Below are 18,528 nucleotides of genomic sequence, written 5' to 3' on the forward strand. Positions count from 1 at the left end.
GACCTTTTCTCCTCTTTTCAGCTAACATAAAGCATATTCCGCATGCTAAAGCCACCCAAGGGCTGTTCAGATGGCAACTAAAAAGGTCACAGGAACAGTCAGGCTTGCCAGTGAACAAGATGAGTAAAAACATCAGTGCAAAAGCAAAGACACCAAGCAGCAACAACGACACTTGGATTCTGCGCCAAGCCTCTACTGTTAGTTTTGCAGGCCTTTGGCCAGATAGGAGCTGTGAAGACCAAGACATCCTGCAAGACTAGCTGGTACAAAGGCAGTAAGTCATCCTTTAGCCTGCTGAATAACAGGAAAAGAATTCTCTTACTAAAGAGCTAGGCAGATGGAGACAAGAGAACAAGGAGGGAAAAAAAATTAGTACAGGGAAGGATAGAAATACCAAGTCCAGGCATAAAAAGTCAACAGACCTGGTAGAGTATAGCAAAAGCACACAGGACTGAAGTACACCAAATAATCCAGCACATCACAGGCAAATAACTTTCTGAATGGCAGACACTGCCCATCAAATTATCATGTTTGCAACAGAGCTATAGAACCAGCAGCCGATGATTTCCAAATTATCACAGCACGTCTCTTCTCAGTGTTAGGTAGCATACTCACACTGATCCCCCCCGTCTTAGCAAGGGAGAGGTGACTCAGCTCATCTTTCTGTAACATTGACTTTCCTACTCGGAAGTTCTTTCCATTGCACTCTCATGGGGATAAAACACACCACTTTGACTGGCAGTTGACATCTTTATAACTTAATATGCTGAATCTACCTTGCTGACAGCAGCCTAGGATGATCAGAGAGCTATGCTCCCTGGTCAGGCATCTGCTTGCAGCTGCATTGCCATATAGCACTACCACCTTCTTCCATCACCCTGCTGCTTACAAGAGGGAGCCACAAAAAGACAAGAAAATAAAGGTGACCTGGCAGCAGCACAGCACACTTTCCTGGGCCAGCAAGCAGACTCAGGAAAGCAGGAAGGCTCAAAGGGATGTGTGACCAAGTAGCACCACAATCCATATTAATGTCTGCAGAACCTCAACATTACACTCCCCATTTCCTCAGGTGTCCTCCTAACCCTTCTTCAACACTCTCCCAGTTTCTCAAACAGTTGTCAGAGTAACACACAGCGCTACAGATGAAGTCATACCAGTTCCATGCACATTGGCAATACTTCCCTAGTTCTACTGGAAACACCCATGCTTAAATAGACACAATCTGCTTAATGAAAAAGTTAGTATGCATGTAGACCGCTGCAAAGCATCTCCTGTCTGCAAGGTATGTTTCTGACAGTTCTCCCAAGCATGCACCTTTGCTCATGCAGAAAAAGAAATCTTGTTTTGCTATACTGCAATTAAGAGTCCCACATCTGAACAGGGATGATATTTTGCAATCCAGACTTGAAGCCATATGATGACAGATAAGACAACCTGGTCACACTGAAAGAAAACACTAACCTTCACACCTTCTGGCACCATCATTTCCTACACAGCTTCTAACAGTAAGAAAACAAACCAAAAGCCTCTACCATATCCCTCATGAAGCTGTTGAAAGACTGCATTGCTTAAGTCCCTCCACTGAATTAGAGCACCAGGACACAATGTTGTGATGCTGTGACAGAGGCAGCCCATTTCCCAACTCCTAGGAAGGCTAAAGGCTGCAAGATACATCTTGTACACCCTGGCAAGCTGAGACGAGAATGCTCCAAAGTTTGTTGCTACACTGGAGAGATCACAGTTCATGAGCTGCTCCAGCCTGGATAGCATGCGTGTTTGTGGGTGCACATCCAGTCAAGAGCGGCCTGGGAACGTTTGCCCTCAATCACCACTTGCGTCCATAGCTGGAGGACCCTAGTTATACTGGCAGACACCATGAGCGAATAGTCCCAGCCAAGGGGTTTCACCCAGATTGCTAATAGTTCCACATGGACCAAAAAAATGCACACCCTGAGCAGCAGCACACTGGTTTGCCTTCAAACTAACAAAACCTTTTTCCGCATTGACAAGAAGTTCAGAGGCACCAAGCTACCCTTAGATAGATGACTTTCAGCAATTTATCTGAGCTGGCATGCCTAGTACTTAAAAAATATTTCTTAAGTCTTTCAGTTTGTCTCATCAGAATAAATAAAAGTTGTTTTGTTTTTTACCTATTTTGTGGTTGGGTTTTTTTTGTTTGTTTAGATTTTTGAAGCACCATCAGGAAGTTGCTGTAAAGAATGAACATAGAATTTAGCACAAAAGACTCCAACTGGAGGACAGAATGACCCGTAAAACAGAAAAACTTGCCAGCACTGATGACTACACCACAAAAGTAAGTGACAGCCCTCAGCTGGAACATCATAGTGGAACAGATTTGGGGTGGAGGGGGTGGGGGAGCGGCAGTACTGCCTCGAAGGTTTATCACATTTTCATCCCCACTTCTCTGCAATTTTTCAACAAAGAACGTATCAGCTATCCAGTGATTCCTTTATGGCATACTTTCCAAATCAAGCTTGGTGAATAGCATCTTTGTCAGTTCATCCATCATAACAAATATTAAGGATAAAATAAGCCATACCTCCAAGTAGTAAAACAACTTCACAGATTTTGTTTCTCATGCAGGCAGAATACTTCCTTCAAGATAAGACAGTATCGACAATTTTGCAAAAATATGAAAGATTCACACTGAACTAGAAAATAATTTTTTAAGAAAACTGAAAGAAAATACTCACAGTGCAAGTTTAAAACAACTTTCAACAACAGCCAAAGGAAAATTACACTCAAACCAAAATTACACTTTAAAGAGTCAAATTCTTAAGACTATTAAGTTTACTACAGACTAATATAGTAAATAACAATTCCAGTTCAAATAAACACTTAGGGACTGTTTTTAAAGGTTAAGGAAAGATGTGCACAAACTTCAAGAATTTTGAAAGTTATTGCACATTTGATTTTTTTTGGAAACACGGTTGGACCTACATGATTTATTTTATTCTTATTAACTCTCAAAAACACTCACATCCCAGCACTATTAATGTCAAATCTTCAACAGGATTACATTAGATGTAGTAGAAAAGAAAAAACAAACCAAAAGCAAAAAAAACAAACCAAAACAAACACACATGCAGGGTCCGTTAAAAAGGTGAACAATCTGGTCTTTTTTGTACTGAGCATGACTCATTTCTAGTAATCCAAAAGAAAAACAAACAAACCATAAACACAAAACCACCCAACTTGGAATTATTTTACTTATGAATTTTACCATTACCTATGGGGTAAAGGCTAACTGTTGAGCCTCAGTTAAGTTTCTGAGTTGTTAGATCACCAGTGCATTTTCCAAATAGACACAGTAAGAGTCACTACAAGGTTTACAAATTCCTACTCTTCTATTATTCTTAATATTCTTATTCTATTAATCCACGTGTGGACAAGAGGATTCTTGGATTTCCAAAGTGCTAACGTTTTAATTAACACTAATACTATGAGTACAAGCAACAGTTTTATTCACTGCTTTGACAGAACAACAAAAGGAAAAACATCTGAAATGCCTGCCATTTCTGTTACCTTCCACATACTCTTAACTTCCAGAATTCAAGCAAACACAGAAGACTGAACTCTTTGACAATGGACAGGAGAGAATGCTTATTATTGAGGAGTTCTGGAGGCATAAGCATTTTTTTTAAAACAAAACAAAAACCCAAAACATACGAACTATGTTTTTCCTCTGGGAGCAGATAGGGCGGGAGGGGAGTAAAGGGAAAAATATAAAGGAGAAAATTACATTTCAGTATCATAGAGAAGGAAAACAAACGATTTTTGATTAAGCAAAATTATATAGCTAGTTGATTAAGATTTTCTGTCTCAAATATGATTACTTTTCAAATCTGACATCAAGAGCTCACACATGGCCCTCATAAACAGAATTAAAACTATAATCCCATTTCTGCCACATTGATTATATCACGAGGGAGTAATTCTATTTAGGTAATGTGATCCTGTAACAAGATACAAAAAAAATCTGTACGAATGTTGCCATTTTCCATGTCTGTTTATATTAAAAACATTTTCTTATTGTTCTCTCTGTATAAATAATGAAGCTCAGAAAGCATTCCATCTTTTAAACTGACATGCTTCTTTCTCCAAATAGTTTATAACACTTTGCAAAGGAAACAAAGCATTACTAGCTAAACCATAGCTTCTTTTAACCTTCACTTTGAATGGTATGTTCTTATTATAAATCAAATGGGAAAAGGTATTACAGTATTCCCATTCTATTATGGACTGGCAGGTTTGACTTCATTTCAAAACTGGTGGGGGACTGTGCCATTTACATTGAAATAAAAAGGTCTGTAGCAAGATAATCACCAGGAGACAAAAAACCCACCCTATTTTCATAACTGTCTCACAGGAGAACATAAGGAAAAGGAGAAACAACAAGCAGCTCATTTCTACTTGCAAACACCATCACTGTTCAGACCAAGTTCTGTCCACATGGAGCAAATATCAAGCCTGTTCACGCTGTTAATCTCTTGCCATAAATATTTATTAACTACGAGAATATCTCAAGAGCTTAATGAAGGCTCTCTATGTCTCTATGCCTGCCAAATATATAAATAGGAAGAAGTTATGTAATATTTAGGGTGTCAATACCCAGCATTTATGTACGATCCATTAGAAGTGCAATGCTTTCCCCTTCCAAGGCTTGGACAACTACCACAAAAGAATGACACAGCTTCTTTGTTTAGAGTGCTGCATATTCTGTAACTCTGCAAGTGGTATACTCTGAAGCTACACGAGTGAGGTGTAAGTTGAAAAAATAAAGGTTATTATTAGAGACTGTATTTCTTTCACCGAACAGCAATTACCCTCTAGAAGAGCCATCACTACAAAGCGCTTGGCACAGAAGAAGTGGAAGTACTCACTGCATGCTCATCCTAAACCCTCATGTCCACACACCAACAGTCACCCTTGGTGAGCAACAGCATTTCGGTTCAAGGGCTCAACTTCTAAGGAAACAATGACAACTGCTTTATATGAACGTGAACAGACCATGCCTGAAGTCTGCCAGGCAGTTGCCTCCCCCCGTGTCTTTCTAAGCAACTTATATCGCCGGTAAAAGTCCATCTGTGAGAAATTCCTTACCAACGTAAATTCTGCTTTGCTGGCAACAACTGCCTTCAAAATACAAACGGCCCTCACGTGCCATCAAAGAAGTGGGCAGCAGGAAAGAATTTCACCAGCCACATGTAGTTTAGTAACCAAATCTCTCTCGGGTGAGCTGGCTGAAGCATCAGGGCTCCCCAGCAGGAGAACTGGGAGAGGGGCTGAGCATGCTCCCAGGCACGGCAGAGCCACTGGCTCAGCCAGAAGCAGGAGCATGCAACAAAGCTTTAGTAACGACCGTATTTCTGGTGCCACTCAACAATAACATGTACCCCTCCCTATAGTACAAGGAAGCGGACTCTTTTGAAGAAGCCACCAGCAAAGCAAACCAAGTATTTAGCATTTCATAGGAAATTAATGAGGTTAAATATGCTGGGGACAAAGAATATAGTGTTTAAGTCTGCAGACTGGCTGCCAGAGGAGATGAATGGTGACAGATCAGAAACTGAGACCTGCTTCTCCCTGTTTTCTACCCCACTCCCTCAGAAGGAAAAAAAAAAAAAGTATCATCTTTGCTCTACTTGATTTGAACTAAAAAGTAAATCCCATATTACGTGCACTGCAGCAGATATTTTTGAAGCTGGCATTTTTGAGATGCGACATCATCATAAAGGTGGATTACAGATGTCCAAAGGAATCAGGTTTCTCCAGCTCCCAAAGACAGAGAGTTTAAAAGGTTCCTATGCTCCAGATCCTGACCTGTCTTCTTGCAAAAATAACCTCTACACATTCTACACCTTGTAGCCAAATTCCTTACCTAGAACTCAGGGAATGCAGATGTAATCAACTCACTAGGGAAAAAGGAAACATGAATATGGTTAATGCCCCTCTAACCAGTACTGGTGTGAAACATGAACAAAGCTTTTCACCTGACTATATAACTCTCACCAAAGGATACCAGAAGCCCGTCATCTGCATACACCTCTGACCACATATACACAGCTTCACTCCTATACCCAGAATTTCCCCCTATCTTCAATACACCTCACCAAAAACACTACTTCACCTTACCTCCAAGACATAGCAAAAAACTCCATCAGACTTTCTAAGTCCTCATTTTTCAGTTTTAAAGAAAAGCTAAAGCAATCTGACGATAAGTGAACTATATCACAGAGATGCAATTGCAAAAACTATTAAAGTAATGGTGGATTTTGTAACACCTTAGATCACGCTAATTTTAGATTGTTCTATGGAGAGATGAAAGAGGAAAATGCATTGGAAATCACGGCAGACAAAGGCGCACCAGTTTCTGAGGAATCATACAATGAAAACACATGACTAGAATACAGTTGATTCAAGCTTGGGTGAAGAAATAGACCATGATGATTAAAAAAAAAAAAAAAAAAGATATTTCCAAGTCTCGTTGTCAAAACTTAAGTATTGTACAGTCCTAGGTTTAGAGACCCTTTGCCTGAAGGCAAAAACATAGCTCCAGCTGGAAACGCCACACTTCATCTCCAGCCCAAGTGCTTCAGTAGTAAAAAGCCTACTCCTTGTCCCCTTCTCTGACCTCTAGTAGAAAAATGTGTGCAAAAACCTCCAGTCACAGCTTAGCAAGTCTTGAATGTTAAGCTCTTCTAAACTACATGCAAACAGGTCTATCTAAAAAAGATACAAAAAAGCAAAGATGATCTGTTTATCAAAAGCAAGTAACAACAGAATAAAACCAACTAAAACAGTAACAATATTAAAACAGTTGCAACAGGTTAAAACAAACCCTCTTCTGAAGGTGTAAGAGGGAAGCAGTAGTTTTAAAATGCCCATTACCAAACAGGCATTTTCGTTTCTTCACTAACTGACCTTAAATACAGAGGTCTGCAACGTTCAGTATGTCTGCACCAACATCATTTATAAGATTCCTATTCAAACAAGAGCTTTAGGCACTGTCTGCATGATCAGGGTTTAAAACCAAAACAAAAGAGCAATTGCATGCTGACTGGAGAGTTATTTCTGGAAGAAAATTAAGCCATGAATACTTGCGGAGGAAGAACTCTATCACTTATTAAAAAGTTGAAACCTCAGTTTCTCACTTATCTGTAGCTCCCTGACAGATGTGATGCCACTGCTATTGCCTCTTTGCAACTGCCAATTATCTAACAAGATCCTGATTGGTTTCACAGCTGTCATGAAGAATACAGCAAAGCTGCCATGAAGCAGCTCTAACTCACTCCTCCATACATACCCTCAGGGAGCAGCTTCAAGAAGTACTGTTAACTGTCAGGGAAGAGGAAGCCCAATCCCCCAAATCAAACCAGGGGCTGAGAGGGGAGAGCAGAGATCGGACTGTGACAAGGGTCAAGAGGTTCCAGGAAAGTGAATCCTTTCTTCCACAAGCCAGAATATTTAAAAAAAAAAACCACCCACCAAAACCCAAACCCAACCCAAGCACAAACGACAGAACCTCTACAGCAAGCTGTCATGACAGTAACCTCCTGCTTCTTAGAAACCCAAATATACCTGCCCTGAAAACATCAGCAGGATCTGGTTTATTGCACTGTTTGGAAGACTTTGAAAGACAGGTGCCTTGCCCTGCACATCTATTTCTGGCTAGTAACGGCCTGGTACTTCTGCACCTCCTTATTAGTTTACAGGGCACTGCACTTCCAGCTTACCAATTTTATTCCTTTCTAGATCGGTAAACGAGTCTACCGTAGTTTCCTCAGACTAACGATCACAGTTCAGTTGTTGTAAACCTCTGACCATTTGCTTTTTTTAAGTCAACGAGAACAGGGAGGCTAGTTCTGTAAGCAGAGAGGATGCTGCAGTCCACAAATATATGCACTATTACATTTTCTGAGTTTCAGTCTCCAGCACTGTTGGCTTGGCATCCTTCACAGCACTGAATTCACAAACCAAATAGCGAACTTCATAACTTCATCTCTACTTTCATGTATAAACTTATTCATACTCATGCTGGCACTGCCTCTGCCTCATTAAGGAACTGCTGACACCTCTTCTGAACTCAACACATCTTATTCAAACCAATTCTACTTGCATAGATGTTGTTTATTAGGGAGGATGCATGCATTAAAATTTGATTTTTGCTTCTTCAGAGTTCAGCTGTTCCTGCTGTTTATCTCTATCGAAGGCAACAATTAGCCAGTAGGAAAATTACTATCGTGTCACAAACAGAAGATTACGACTTCAGGTAGGTGATCAAACAGCAGGAGACCATGAACACAGAAGAAACAAAAATGCTGTTCGGATACAAATGTCCTTGGCAATAGACGAGAGACGAGAAAAGAAATGATAGTCTGGATAGTTTATAAACTGAATATTTCTTCAAAGTGTCTTGCTAAGCATCAAGTACACAAAAATTTGAAAAAGAACATGTCAGTATTTTGAGATTAATTTGAAGAAATTACAGTGACAATATTATGTGATGTTACATATGTCAGTGGTTTCTGTGCTATCATTTGAACTAGGCTGAACTGCAAGTTAGAGCCAAACAAATGGTTTATCAAGAATGGGTATGATTGTTACTTAATAAAATCAACTAATCGGGAAACAGTTTCTTTCTATACTCCAGACCCAACTTCACTTTTGAAAACTGGGGCTTAACCGCCACAATAGGAGTACGAAATGTTACACAGTCCATTTAAATAATTATACTTGTATCTTTGCAAACAGGATACAATATGGCAAACAGATGCATAGGAAAAAAAAAAGGGGGGGGGGGGGGTTATGGAGGAGCGGAAAATTTTTGTTTTCCAAAGTACTGAGCAACTGGAGACCGAGCAATTACTTCAGTGTAAACCACCTTTACTCTAGCTTTCATCGGAACATGCTAGTGTTGATGAATTTTCTAAATCAAAGTGCGGTTGATTAACTGTTAGCAATTAACCTCTTCCCCCATCTAGTATGAAAAAATACAAGTAAACTGCAAAATGATGGACACAAACATCACAGGTGATTTCGTCCCGGAAAGACTGAACACAGAGAAATAGTTACTGTAGCTAAGTTTACAGCATTTTAAAAAAAAAAAAAAAAAAAAAATCCTCGGTTTTCTCACCAATTGTACTCTGTAAGAGAAGAAATTTTGTTGGAGAGGGGAAGTGGAATAAAAATTCTCAGCTACTTTGACACCCCCTCGTAAGGCACTCGACTGCTGATTTAAAGCTGCATGAACACCCGTGGCAGTTCACCAGTGGAACACAAACTTCTCTCACGTCCCAGCGCAGAGCCAGCACAGCTGAGAGGAGCATTCATTCCTCTCCTCGCCAACTCCGCACTTCGCTGCGAGGAGGCTTTCAGCGAAACACCAGTTCCCGGGCACTTTCCAACCCCCACCCCCCCCACACACACGCTCAATACGTGAGGCTCCGCGCTCCCCCCTACACCCGGTAGGAGAAAACCCCATTTTCGGAAGGGGGGGGGGGGGGAAACGAGGGGATCCCGGCGATAGTAACAGCGGTATCAGCCTGACACTGGCGTGGCCGAGCGCCTGCCCCGAGAGCTGCTCACGGCCAGCCGCGGGGTGCGGAGAGAGACGGGGGGGGGTATGCCGGGTTAAGGGGGGGCTTGTAGTTTTGGGTTTTTTTTTTTAAAAAAAACAAACTTGAAAACAACAATGGGGCGGCGAGCGAAGCGGCCGGCGCGGCGGCTGGCAGGGCGGGCTGCTCCCAGGCGCGGCTCGGGGCGCCGGGCCGGGGCGGGCCGGCGGGGAAGTTGCTGGGGAAGCCGGGGAGGCCGCGGCGGCGGCTGGGCGAGAGCGCTGCCCCCGCGCCGGGCCCCGCGCCCCGCCGGCAGCCAGGCCTCTCCCCTCCCGCACGCCCAAACATGGCCCCTCGCCACCAACCCTGCAACTTTTCCCCCTGCCCACCCCCCGCCCCCCGCCGCCGCCGCCGCCGCTCCGCTCACCTCTCATCAGGGAACAAAAACTGCAGGCAAGTAGGCTGCGCAGGACGGCCCCCATCTTCCTTCCCTCCTCGCTCTCACCGGCGGGGAGGCGGCGGCGAGGAGCAGCACCTCCGCTGCCAGTTCATGCTTCCAGGCGGGCGGGGGAGGTGGCGGGGAAGGCGGGGGAAGGCGGGGAAGAGCGGCCGCGGAGATTTCCCCCCCCCTCGCCGGTCCCTAGCAGGCCACTTGCCCCGCCGCGCCGCCGCGGGAGCGGGCGCTGCCCTCCATGCCGGCCGCCGCCGCCTCACCGCAACCGCCGCGGCCGTTCCCCCATCCACCCCTCCTCCTCCGCTCGCTCGCTCGCCCGGCCTCCGCCTCCGCCGGGCGCGCACAGGCGCAGGGATACAGTCCTCCTCCTCCTCCTCCTCCTCCCCCGGCCCGGCCTCGCCTCCGCCTCCCCGCGCCGCGCCCGGACGGCTCCCGGCGCAGCGCCCGCCCCCCCCCCCCCCGGCACCTCTCCCGTCAGGGAGGGAGCGGGCGGGCGGCGGGGCGGGGGCGGCCGCGGGCGGGCGGGCGCGCGCGCGCAGCCTCTCTCTCACGCACACGCACGCACAAAGTCTCACAGAGGCGCCCGGGCCGCCCCGCGGCTGGCAAAAGTCCGGCGGGGTCCGCACCCCGGTGGGGCCGGGTCGGGCCGCTGGCAGGCGGAGGCGCGGCGCCCCCCCGAGGTGCCCGCCCGCGGGCAGGGTGAGGGGAGGCAGCGGCGGGGGGGGGGGGGGGGCGGCCGCCGCTGTCGCATTCCAGCGGGACTACTTTTTGTTCTTCACCGCCCCTCCCTCCGCCGCCTGCGATGCGGTTCGCGGAGCAACAGCGGGCCGGGCGGGACGGAACTACTTTCTGCCACAGAGCAGAAGCAGCGGCGGCGGCACAAAGGCGGCGGCCGCTCCTCCGCCAGGTGAAGGAGGCCCCGGCTCGGCCGGGCAGCGCGGGGCCCCTCGGGGCCGCACGTTCCTTCCTCCTGCCTTAAGCGTTGTCCGTCCGTCCGTCCGTCCGGGAGGGGCACACGGGCACCTCCGAGGCGAAGGCGGCCGGGCGGCGGCGGCCACTCGGCCCGTCCCCGGGGCCCGGCGCTCGGGCCAGCCGCGGAGTCACGGCGGCGATTAAATATTTATCGGCCTGTCCTGCCCCGCCGATTGAATTAGAAACAGAACTAGGGGGAAAGGGCTGTAATATTAGAGTATCGCTCGGGGGAAAACAAAAATTAAGCAATAAGTTACAATTAATGGCCCCAGTCCGGAGATTCAAGAGCAGTAATCTTGATCTTTCCCAGAGCGGAGCTGGCGGGTGTTCCTTATCAGTAGGACTTGCTGCTTGGCTGAGGTAATGGTGTGTGATTTATTTCCCAGTGCTTTTGGGGGTGGTTTGGGGTTTTGCCCCCCCTTGCTGAACTAAATGTAGTAAGCTGGGTTTGTGCTGCTTGGAGCAGTAGTTACAAATTAAAAAATAAAAAAAAAAAAGAGCAGCTAATGCCCTGTGTTTAAACATAACTTACTCTTTTCCCCCATTGCATCCATGTAAACACACCCTTTTCTTTCTGAAGAAGCTATAAAGTTACGATTTTGTAATACAGCCTCCCTTAAAAAAAAGCTTCCCTTTTACCTACTTTGTTCATTCCTAATGAACAACACGAAATTCAGCTTTCTTGCATTTCCCCTAGATTAGAAAAACTACTTCAGGATTTCTACAAGGAACATTAAGTCTAAATGTCTATATCACATTCTCCTGCCCTCATAGAGTATGGCAGCTGTTTAGTAGGATAGTGATATGAGGCAGAACAACTTACAGCAAAATTTGAGATCCTTGCATTCAGAAGTCTGTAGTATTTTCAGGATTATTAGAAACTTATGGAAATGTTTAACTTTTAATTTCATATCTGTTGAACATGTATTTTCATAGCTTTTCTTGTGATTACAGTAGGATAACATCTGGGCCAGATTAAAGGCCCGGGCATTGTTGACTGACTCTTAACATCAGGCTCCTGGAGTCATATGATAATATCAGACTCTCAGCTTTTACTGGGGAAAACAAAACAAAAAAAAAAACCCAAACCCCAGAGCTTTTTGTGAAAAGAAGTGTATTTCCAACCTTCACGGTTGCAAAAAACATTTTGAAAGTGTAAACAATGCAACTCAACAGCAATACCTGCCCAAGGCCAGGTCTACATTACAAAATGTTGTCCTTGACTCTCAGCCGGATGAAGTAGCCTCCTCCGTTACTGCGCTGTCAGCTGGGAGGATTAGCAAACTCGAGCGAGAGCCACATGGATAGTGGAGGGGAAGGGCTTCCTATGCAAAAATGTACCTAGGCAGTAGATAACCCGCATCTAACCCTTGTTGTCACCACTAGATTTTGCAGGAGCCGGCAGAAGGAGCACACCGTTATATTTATTTTCACTGTTTAATTGGAATCAGAGAAGAAAAAGAGGTTTGTGGGTGTATTTGCCTTATACTGTACACTCATAATCTTGCACAATCTGCGATTAATCTCTTATGAAGTATGGCAGATCTGTAATGAATTCTTCATATCTTAATCGCACAGTGCACAGCTGAGGAAAACCTCAAGCCTGAACCCTTGCATCACAGAACACATTTCTTTTATGTGCTGTTCCCTCTCACATCTTATCTGTTTTGCTGGAAAGAGTCTGGTGTCTTGACTTTATCCCTTGGGAGCCTGATCCCCTGCCTGGTTGCTCTTACTCTTAAAGATGTCTTCCCTGCTGTCCGGGCTGGCTGGTTTTATTTTTAGCTTTTGAACATTATATGCTGTCACCTCTCGCACTGGTGCATAATTCCAGCCCTTTCCTTTCCTGCTGGGATTTCCTCTGAGCCATTTAATGATCACTGGTTTCACCTCCCTTCAGCCTAGCCCCTTTTCCCCATAGCCAGCATATTCCAGGACAGGCTGCCTTTTTTGAACCCATTTTTCCATCAATACTTAGGATTCAAGACCAAGCCTATATAGCAACTGTTTCTCAGCTTTACTTCTAATTCATACATGTAGAATTAACTCCATGGCAGAGGTTTTTACGAAGTAAAATAGAAGGCAAGATTACCACACACAGAAAAACCTCCGACAGGCAAGGTTTCTCTGAGATTATTATGTTCCTTTATTTGAGCTTAAAGTAAATGGGAGTGGAGAGAGAATGTCTCTTTTATTTTAGTAAGAAGCTCCCCTTGTTGGATACAGTTATTTTCATTAACCTTAGAAAGAGAAAGGTCGGTTTGCCAGCTCAAATCCAGCCTGAGGCTCCAACTGCTGAGAAGCCTGCACAGCCTTACTTTTACCTCCAGACTTAGATGGTGGCTCAATGATACAAGAGCTTTCAAAAGGGGTTTTTTTTTTTTAATACTTGGGTTAGTTCCCTGGTTCGGTTGGTGGCCCAGCCTCACAAGCAGTTGTGTCAGCACACAGGAGAATGAGGGACAGCAGTGACTGCCAAAGTCACTCTATCTTTGAACTGTGCCCTGAGTTCCAGTGGAGTCAATGGGATCTTTTGTAGGACTGGGACCGAAGTCCCTAATGAGCAAAAGCTGTTAGGAGAAGATGACTGCTCAGCAAACGAATTTGTGGCTGCCCACATCACAGAAACCACTATCATAATTAGCTCTCTTGCTAAATGTCTCAACAAGAATTAATGGGCATGGCGTGGTGAAATCCTGGTCCCTCTGAAGTCAATGGCAAAACTCTCACCGACTTCAAAAGGGCCAAGGTTTCATACTGAAACTCTAGCTCAAGTCCTCTCTTGCCCCCAGCAGCAAAGTTTGCAGCACCGTAGCTTAGGAAATGGGACATGAGGTAGTGATGACTTCACCAATGATGCCTGTTACAACCATTTCACAGATAAAATAGGACACCCTGACTTGTGGCATCATCACCTTGCCACTTTGCCTAGGTCATACAGTTTATATTTGTAAAGAAAAATGCTTCATCCGACTCTTCCCCAAAACAAGGTCAGCAATAATAAATGTGATAGATATGCCTGACGAGGTTTATCCTGTTCCAAGAGTGCAATGGGTTCACCACGGTGTTCCTCCTTCAATGAAAAGAGTACAACATCCTCCATTCCTTCTTAAAGTTCAATAAGAAGCAGACGTATTTTTTCTCTTACTTTTACTCCCATACTGTATGAACTGCACCTTTTCAACAGGACATAGGCAGCTTACGAGCAGATTTCCTTGGACTGCTAGTCATGTCTCTAGTCCAGAAATTTTCTCCAGGCCATGAAACCTCATTTGTCTTTGTGGTTACTGTCTGCAGGGTTCCCCCCACCATCTGTCAAACCACAGCAAAAACTAGCACTCCCATTACTTCTGTGGCAATTTTCCCACCAAACATCCCATCAGGTCCCTTTTTTATCACATACAGAGCTGCCTCTTCTCCCTGTGTTTCAGTACTACCTTATTTTTCCCCCCATTAAGTATAATACCCATTCCTTCTTTCCCATTTCCTCTACCAGAAGAGGTTGCTTGGTGCCCAGGATGAGAACTGATTTCTTTGTGGCTAAAAAAAAGAAATTCTTACAACAAAAACTTCACAGAGGATAAGGTGCTTGAGTTCAGCAGCCCATACAGGCGAGCTAGTCCAACAGGAATCCGGCAATATCCCCAAGGGGAAATATAAAATAAGATGACCTGAAAGGCTTGGGCATTTTCTTTACACCTTTGGAGGAGTGTTTGGACTCCTGCTGATGGTGCATCCAAGGTCAGGCTGTCTACCTTCTACCTCTTTTCTCCTCTTCCATCTCCCAGGGAGTTGAAAACAGCACTGCCTGAGGATATGCTTCTTCAGCGGTCGCGTTTTCAGTGTGAACCATGCAGGATTCTGATTTTAATTTGGCACTGCCCACCAGACCACAGGGCAAGTCCAAGACTTTCCTTATGAATATTTAGCCATGGCTACATTTCAAAGCCGAATTATAAAAATGTCATTTGAGACAGTTCTAAAATTTGTAAAGTACTTTAATGCTAGGTTGATACAGCAAAAACATCCTTTTAAAAGAGCTCACATTTCAGGCTGACAGACACCAAAACACTATTTTGTTTTAGTTTGCTCAAATTTTCAAAACCAGTCAGCATCTGGGCTCTATTAACCATAACGTGCATGCCTTTTAAGCAACAACAATTTACGAATATTTCTTTTTCAAACTCCTTTCACGGAGTTTAGCATTTTGCAATATGCATCCGTAATATTTAACAATTCTGCTTTGCACTGCAGCCTTTGAAGTTTAGAAATTAGTTACTGGTAAAGCGTTGTACATTTGCTTGCACTCTTTTAGTCACAGGGATTAATGACTACAATTTATGCCTATGGTCAAGAAAGGTAAGTCACTGTGTCATAGTAATTAGCAATCTTTCCTACAACAATTTTCAATCTTTATGTAATGTACACGATGTTACACACTGTCTGTGCGTAGGAAAACGCTCATTTGCAACTTGAAATAGCCACTTCTCAGCTAAAGTGCTGTACCGTGGAAGTGCAGTTTATGGCAAGCAAAGACACTCATCCCTCTACAGTTCAAACTCTGGGAGGAAGATTCATATTTCAATTCCATATTTAATGTTTATATTTCATACTTATATTTAATATTTATATTGTTTATATTCATATATAAATTAGTCTGCAATTCAGCCAAGACACTAAGCACCTCAAGAATATGGCTATGGATCATCAACGGTGATACCTCTTCAGGGGTGTTGTTTTTATTAGCTGTTAGGTAAGTTCTCAAAATAGGCAAGAAAAGCAAGATGAGTTCCTCAGAGCAGAAAAGAGTGCCCTCTAATGGTTAATCTTTAGGCTTAAAGTCTACGATGTTTTATGAAGCCCCCCCCCTTAAAAGAGATTTGTAAGGTAGGGTCACACAAATGCAAGATGTTGGAACAATTTATTATTTCAAGAAAAACCCAAATCTTTTTTACCCTCTTAATTGCTTTGTAGGTAGAAATTTAAAATAAGGAAGGAGCTATATTCTTGGTAACATTTTCATTAAATTACCACTACCTGGGATTTCTCAGAGAATAACCAATGCTTCTGACTATTCAGAACTATTACTTGTACTCTGTTCGATAAGTTTTATGTTTCACTGTGGGAATCGTGTTTCAAGGCCTGGAAAGGCAGCATGCAGGACGTGTAAGTCCCCAGTTTATTTCAGAACCATAAAAATGATTGTGAATGCCCTAAAGCATGATACTACTTTTGAATGAGTAAAATTCAAGGACAAAATCCTTACCTTTTTTTTTTAGATCTTTCAATCAACTAATCACAATGCAGATAACAGTTTTAATTAGTCCTTGCTCAATTCTCAATTAATGAAATCCCAAGATAATCGACAGTGACGGATTCCACAGTCTATCCTTGCCAGTAATTTAGTTAGTGAATTTCTGGTTTATTAGAAACATGGTGATCTTTGCATCAAAGTTATAGGACTTGGAGGGAATGGCTGAAGTGGAAACAGAGTGCCAAATTGTCCCCCACACCCTGCTATCAACTGGTAGCAGCACTAAGTGCAGGGTATGCTGTAACCACCAGTGCCTCCACAAAAGGTACTTGAAATACAGGCACAGGACAGCAAAAAGCTCAGCACACATTCACCCCAGCCATTAGCTAAAGTGTCTCCCATTGATTTCGTTGCCTGTTAGAGCAGGGATGAATGTGGGTCCTTAAGCTTGCACTGGCTCTGCATATAAAGGTTTCCGTGGCTTATGGCCTGTAACTCATTCTTCATGTGATGAGGGGATGGAAGAGACAATTATATATGGTTGAATTCTTATTCACTGCTTTTCCATCTCCATTAGTTCTTTGAATAATTTCCTTACAGTGTGGACTTCGATAAAGACCCTTCCAGTACAGCTGGCAACTACATGTAGATAAGTGACAAAGGAAAACGCACAGAAAGACAGACCCACTTCCCAAATATATTCCTTAAAACAGTTGTGCCTGCTATAAAGATATTATTGAAGCATCATCATATTCCATTTTGGAATAATTAGATTATATTTTGTCCTCTCAAGAAAAAATAGTGATTAGAGTGAGGCTATCCAATTCATTCCTCATCCTTCCTTCTTCCACCCCCTCTCCAGTCAAACCCACAAAGACAGTATTTGGTCACATGGATCTTAGAATAAAAGACAGGGAATTGTGTCTGAATAGCCCTGACTCACAAAGCTCCTTCCAATGCCTTTTTCAGTGTCGGAGCTTTGCAGTTAATGCAACTTCTACTAATTTTTTTCCTTACTACAATTGTGAAAAATCTAATACCTTTAGAATGATCTGAAAAGAGCTTACACAGAACAAAATCCCCGTTTAATCTTGGCATATTAAGAAATCTTTTCTTTGAACAATACATTTAAAAAGCTATTTTCCCCAAACACTTTTTTTTTAAGATAAGTAAAGCTCTAAGTGTTGAAAGAAATGATGATTTAGAGTTCTGTCTTCATTTGTGGTTTAGGAATCCTGGCACCTTAGCTGGAGGAAATATTAGTGAGGATATGTGCATCCTATGGTACACTGTGGCAGTAAATCATGAATTCAGTATACCAAAAGGTGTTCCAGTCACGATGTTAAAAAAACCTGGGAGCCACAGACCCAAACCACTCGAATATAGGAGAAAAAAATGTTTGCAGAGCATAGTATATGCCAGTTGTTTAGTTGTGGCTCCCACTTTGTGTACTACCCCTCAGTTAGAGTCACAGAACCACAGAATCACAGAATGGTTTGGGTTGGAAGGGACCTTAAAGATCATGTAGTTCCAACCCCCCTGCCATGTGCAGGGGCATCTTCCACTAGACCAGGCTGCTCAAAGCCCCATCCAACCTGGCCTTGAACACTTCCAGGGGGGCACATCCACAACTTCTCTGGGCAACCTCTTCAGTGTCTCACCACCCTCACCATAAAAAATGTTTTCCTTATGTCCAGTCTAAACCTCCCCTCTTTCAGTTTAAAACAGTTGTCCCTTGTCCTGTCACTACAGGCCCTGGTGAATAGTCTCTCTCTATCTGTCTTATAAGCCTCCTTTAAGTATTGAAAGGCCACAATAAGGTCTCCCCAGAGCCTTCTCTTCTCCACGCTGAACAACTCCAACTCTTTCAGCCTTTCTTCACAGCAGAGGTGCTCCAGCCCTCTGGTCATTTCTGTGACCCTCCTGTGGACCTGCTCTAACAGGTTCATGTTTGTCTTGTGCTGGGGACCCCAGAGCTGGACACAGTACCCCAGGTGAGGTCTCACCAGAGCGGAGTAGAGGGGGAGAATCACCTCCCTCGACCTGCTGGCCACACTTCTTTTGATGTAGCCTGGGATACGGTTGGCTTTCTAGGCTGCAAACGCACATTGCTGTCTCATATCTAAGTTTTCATCTACCAGTATTCTCAAATCCTTCTCTGCAGGGCGGCTCTCTATCCATGTGTTCCCTAGTCTGTACTGATATTGGGGATTGCAGGACCTTGCACTTGGCCATGTTGAACTTAATGAGGTTCACATAGGCCCACTCAT

The sequence above is a fragment of the Pelecanus crispus genome, chromosome 1 (assembly GCF_030463565.1).
Source record: "Pelecanus crispus isolate bPelCri1 chromosome 1, bPelCri1.pri, whole genome shotgun sequence".
NCBI classification, from domain to species: domain Eukaryota; kingdom Metazoa; phylum Chordata; class Aves; order Pelecaniformes; family Pelecanidae; genus Pelecanus; species Pelecanus crispus.